This window comes from Triticum urartu, chromosome 5A, assembly GCF_056163025.1.
Source record: "Triticum urartu cultivar PI428250 chromosome 5A, HENAU_Tu73, whole genome shotgun sequence".
In the NCBI taxonomy this organism is placed as follows: Eukaryota; Viridiplantae; Streptophyta; class Magnoliopsida; order Poales; family Poaceae; genus Triticum; species Triticum urartu.
Window position 1 is genome coordinate 188493339 of NC_141877.1, and position 6196 is coordinate 188499534.

Here is a 6196-nt window from a genome sequence, read left to right on the forward strand (position 1 = left end):
GTGGAGGGGATCGCCTCTAGCGATGAAGGCGAAGCAGAGGAGGATGAGGGTGAAGACGGCGGAGATGATGTGTCGGATGATGGAGGCGACAACCAGCCTCATCCCGACCAGATCTCAACAAACGGGCGGCACGCAGAAGAGCCGGCTGCCGCTGGTGTTGACCAGGCCGAGATCGACCAGGCGGCCGCTCCACCACCCGGAGCCTCGACCTCCGCCGACCCTTCTGATCCGGCTTCCCTTAGCTGGTGCAATTCCACCCGCTGGGCATGTATTCAAACTTTGTTGAATGTTGGCCATAAGCCTTTAAGTAAATTATTTTTGCCGATTCTCAACTTGTCTTTCTCCTTCTGCTCATCTAGCCTTTTTCCTTTGCCGCCTTCCCTAAGCTATCGTCTTGCCAACCGGACAGCTGCTCTGCGGTCTGTGGCCGGGTCAAGTACATGGACGCTTTGGGAAGGCAAGTACTTAGCCATTTGTAGAGGGTAAGGAGTTGAGTTTAGAAATCGGCCGGTCGCTGCTCGGCAGCCGATGGGTGAGGCAAGGAGCCGACTCAGCCTACGCATATGCTTTAGTCCTTAGCCATTTTCTGTGTGGGCACCATTTCCTGCCTTTATCTTTGTCGGCGTTCTGGGAATGGGGGTCCCCAGACTTGCATGCCTGCGGCCCATGGTGTGGCTTTGCTGGCAAGCCTGTACGGCCCATCTTCATCAACAAGAAATCAAGACCCTCGCAAGGGGCCAAGCCTCACGAGGAGGACGACACAAGACCTCCTCGGGAGCAACCTCCTCAGGCCAGCTCATGAGGGGCGGAGAGTTCAAGGTCGGGCGAACATCGCGAGGTTCTCGTGATGTAAGCCATGACGATCGAGACCAGGCGGGCGCCAGCGCGCGCAGCGTCCTTGTTTCCTCTTTGGTTCTAAGGGGGCAAGCGCAGGCGCGGAGTACCGAGGTATCAAGCAAAGGTTTCCATATTGGTGCAACGAGACCAAAACCAGAAGGACGGCAAGACGGAGGTCGCCATGGAGCCTAGGGCGGCGTCACCACCAGAGCCTTTGGCACGCGAAGTCCACCTTTTGTCAGGATAGCTTGTACTAGCTGCCCCCTTTCAAATTGGTCGTTGTTCCCTTCCCGCTCAATATTTGGGGAGAGGACCTGGTGTAACGCCCTGAGACCATTGCGCCAGGTGTCTTCCAGTTATTCGCTGTTTTTTCCTTATCATTTGTTTGCGTGTCATGCATTTCATATCATGTCATCATATGCATCGCATTCGCATACGTGTTCGTCTCATTCATCCGAGCACTTTCCCCGTTGTCCGTTTTGCAATCAGGCACTCCTATGTCCTCCGGCATCCCCTTTTGTCTCTTTTCGTGTGCGGGGGCTAAACTTTCTCGGAATGGACCGAGATTTGCCAAGTGGCCTTGGTACACCATCGATAGAACGTCTGTCAAGTTTCGTGCCATTTGGAGTTCGTTTGATACTCCAACGGTTAACCGAGGAACCGTAAAGGCTTCGTGTGTGTTTCAGCCCAACACCCCTCCAAAGTGGCCCGTAACCCATCCAAACCCCCTCCATCCTCTTAACCATTCGATCACGATCGCGTGGCCGAAAACCGCAACTCATTTCGACTCTCCTAGATCCCTCTACCTATATATTTGCACCTCCCCCCGAACATTCGCGGATGAAACCCTAGCGTCTTCCTCCCCATGCCACCAGACATGTCCGTCCGCGTCGGACGCGTCTGCCGGCCACCTCACTCCGCCCAATCAGCGTCCGCCACCTCAGCTCTGCCGCCGCCTCCTGCAAATCCGCCGCCGCCACATCACCAGCGCCGGCCTTCTCTCTCCTCCGCGCCCGCACGGGCCCGGGAGGCCCAGATCCGGCCCCCCGGGCCGGTTCGCCGCGCCGCCACCTCCCGCGGGCTCCCGCGCCCCGCGGAGCCCTGCGCGTCGCCCGCTGACGTCTCCGCCACCATGCGCCGCCCCTGCTCCTCCCGCCGGCGACTGGAGCCACTGCCCGCCATCGCCCGGTGCCGCCTCGCCTCCCTCCCGCCGTTCCCCTCGCTGGCCGCCGCCACCGACGAGCGTCACCGCCTCCACGCCGGCGAGCGCGCTGCCGTCCTCCGTCCGGCCGCCGCCGCAGTTTCCCCGCCGCCGCCTCGCCCTCGGCTTCCGCGCCGCCCGGGTCCCATGGCCGGCTCGGGTTCCGCCGATCTGGACGGCCTCGTCCTAGATCCGGTCCGGGTGGATGAGATCCACCAGGACACCGATCCAAACGGCCTCGTTGCGTCCCAGATCCCCTCATCCCGCACGTCCTCATCCCGTTGACTTCTTCCGGAGGTTGAATTTTCTCTAAGTCCCGAATCCCTATAGTTTTTTTATGCTTTGTTCATCATGCCATAACTACTCATCTTGACCTCCGTTTTGTGCGTGCAATATATCACAATGTTCATCATGATGTGGTCTTCATTTCATTCCATTGCACCATGCTTGTTTGAGTCAATCTTGATGCCCTAATTGTTGATGCAAGAGTGCTATAGAATGTTAGTTCCTGATTCTTATCAGATTATGAGCATTTCTCATTTTTGCCATGATTATTGTGTGCTGCATGTGGACATGAGCTCTACATGTGTTTTGTTACATGCCATGCCATCTTTACAGGGGTGTATGCCATGTATTTTTGTGATCAATGTGGTGACTAGCACAAGCATGCAAAGTAGCTCTCGTGATGTTGCTGATTTCACTAAGTCTTTGCTCTGCTGTTATTTTTATGCCATGTATTCATGTTGCTACAGAGAGATCCATGCTTCTTTTGAGTATGTTCAGTAAGGATGATTTTGATATAATGTTATGCTCTATCCATACATGTCCCTGTTTGCATTTACAGATTGCCCTAGCATGACTCAATCTTGCTCAGCTTTTGCCCTGGACTGCACAACACGATGATGTTCCGTGCCAGATGGGCTAAGAATGTCGAAAGAGAAAACCGGATTTTCACTACCATGACTATACCCGACGCCAAGAGCGCTACCGTGAACGCTATCGCCAAAAACAAGCCATGGGTACACGCTAAGCACGTGACACAATGCTTCTTCTTAACCGACCCATGCAATCCCAGTCGTGTTGTCGTGAGGTGAGGCAAAAGGAACATCATTGGAATGGATGGAGTCGCCAACGAGGAAGACTATGATCATTAGGGCAACCCAATGAGGGAAGATGACGATGATGACGAAGTATACGTCAAAAGAAGAATCAATACTACGTTACCTAAGAAAAATCGTACTCCATGGAAAAGGCAAAGTCACAATGAGAGGCTCAATTATTCTTCGACGAACAAGAAGGGAAAGAAGCTGACTCAAAAACGAAAACATCAGCGCTGAGGAACCGTATGTTGTCTGTCAAATGAAGTAATATATATATATATATGTTCCTATTTTGTATACACACTTAGCCATTATTATGCATGGGTGCAATGATGTAATATATATGTTCCTATTTTGTATACATATTTAACGGTCAAATGATGCAATATATATCGCCTTCCCTTCGTTCACTGCTCTTGGGAAATAAAAGTGGGAGAAAATAAAGGAAAAGCAAAAGGAAAACTGGCAGTAGCGATTTCCTTATAAAATAGCTACAGTCAAGCTAGCAGTAGCGATTTCCTTATAAAACCACTATAGCTAGTGAAGGTAGTAGCAGCACATTTTATCTAAACCGCTATAGCTAGTGAAGGTAGTAGAAGCGCATTTTGTCTAAACGCGCTACAGCTAGTGAAGGTAGTAGCAACGCGTTTTGTCTAAACGCGCTACTGCTACGTCCACTTAACCCAAAATTCTCACTCTCCCTCTGCTTCATCCCGCCTCTTTTACCCCCAAATCCCCACTCTCTCCCACGTCGCGCCGCCACACCCCGGCGCTCGCCCCCGACACCGGACGGCGCTCACCCCCGACCCGGCCCTCGCCCCCGACCCCAGCGCTCGCCCCCGACCCGACGCTCTCCCCCGACCCCGGCGCGCTTGCCCCTGACCCGTCGGCCCTCGCCTCCCTCCTCTACTTCCTCCCCTCCCAACCTCGGCCGTCGTCGGGCCTGCCTCCTCGCCCCTGCACCCTCTGTAGCCCCCCTCTCTCTGCTAGCTAGGGATCTTCAGTTAATTTACTTAGGTTTTAGTTAGGGAAGTAGGTTAATTAGGCTATCTATTTAGTTATGAATTTAGCTAGGTTTTAAAATAGGACAAAAATTTAGGGTTAAGCAATTGTAGTTAAAAGAAAAGGCAGCATTTAAGCAATTGTCCAAATGAACATCCCTTGTTAAAGCAAATTTAGGTAGGCTAAATTTATATGCAAATTTGAACTGGACATGTGATATGTGGATATGTCATGTTTTGGGCATGTCATGTTTGGAATTTGAACATGTCATTTGGACATGTGATGTTTTGGTTCAATTTTGGTAAATGATCCGAGTGACCTATGTTACGCCGGAATGTTGATTCATTTCCGTTCCGGTGAATTTCAGGCGCTCGATATGTCCATTTTTTAGCAAAGGTCATGCCAAAATTTGCCATGAATAAAGGCATGATTTGTGCTACATAGTTGGCATATCGAGTGCTGTCACATAGATTTCTTTTTTATGTCATTTCACATTTATTCATACTTCTAGAAATAAACGAGGACACTTAATCATAGGAAACATGTCGAACAACGAAGAAACTAAGCCTTCTAACCAAGATGCACACGGGATGGATTATGAGGGTGAACAAGAGTACCTCGACTATTTGACTGCTAAGCAAGGTTTGCAGGTCGGCCTCGATGATGGTACTGACCTCGACATTGACACCGACGGCGCCGGCACCGATGGCGGCGCCGAGACCGGTGGGGAAGGTACCGGTGGGAAAGATACCGGCGGGGAAGGTACCGGCGCTGATGCCGCTATCGAAATGAGGAAGCATAAGAAGTAGAGGATATGAAAACCTAACAAACTAGCGATTGGACGACTTGTGATCACAAAGATGGCACCTGGCAAGTTTGAGCCATTAGAGCTGGCAGAACCTCGCAAGTGCAATGGGAACCAATTAGGATGCATCCTACGGGAATGCGCGAGCATCAACGATGATGACTTAAGGAGTAAAGAACATTTGATGAAGTTGCTCCTAACGAAGTTGCACAAGAGATTCAAGTTCCCCGACTGGGATGATAACATAGAACAACCGTGGGATGATCCGAAGATGAAAAAGATTAACAATCACGCCATGGGCATGTTTAGCAATGATTTGGCCTCCTGGAAAGGGAGGGTGAAACGAGCTATTGAGGCTGACGAACCCCTGTCCAAGATTCTGGAGGAAAATCCGACACTTACGGAAGAGGAGTTCGAAAAGTTCAAGGACACTTGCGCTACCGAGGCAGCCAAGGCTAAGGCTGCGAAATTCAAGAGCCTTCAGCAAAGGAACAGGGGGAAGCATCGCCTCGTAAGCCATGGCTACCTCGGTAAAAGGATGACGTTGTAGTTGCAAGTATTTGAGACTTGCATGTATCACTATTTTCGAGATGATGACAAGATACCACTTTGTGTTGGATGATGATTATGATGAGACTATTTGTATGTATATGCTATGATTACATTTGTGGTCTCGCAGGCATTTGTATGTGTATCGTGATGACATTTTTATGTGCTAAAGATTCTTCTATAAAGCCTGTTCAAATATAAAACAAATATGCCGAAAAAAACTACTAAAATTAGCAGTAGCGAGCGGAGAACAGTTAGCAGCAGCGAAGTAGTAGCAGTAGCGCGCACAGGGGAAGCGCTATAGCTATTATCAGTAGCGAGCTTCCATTAAGCGCGCTGCTGCTACACTTGTGTAGCAGTAGCACTGGTGAGCACGTGCTACTGCTATGTGGTAGCTGTAGCGCCTTATTAGTAGTGCCGGTCCCCGCGCTACTGATACACCTAAAACCCGCACTGCTGCTAGCCTTTCCCCTAGTAGTGACTTGCTATATCATGCCTCCCATATTGCAAAGCCAAGCCTCTAACCCACCTTCCCTAGCTAACTGTTGTTTAGCTATGTTACCGCTTTGCTCAGCCCCTCTTATAGCGTTGCTAGTTGCAGGTGAAGATGAAGATTTTTCCATGTTGGAACATGGATATTGTTGGGATATCACAATATCTTATTTTAATTAATGCATTTATATACTTGGTAAAGGGTGGAAG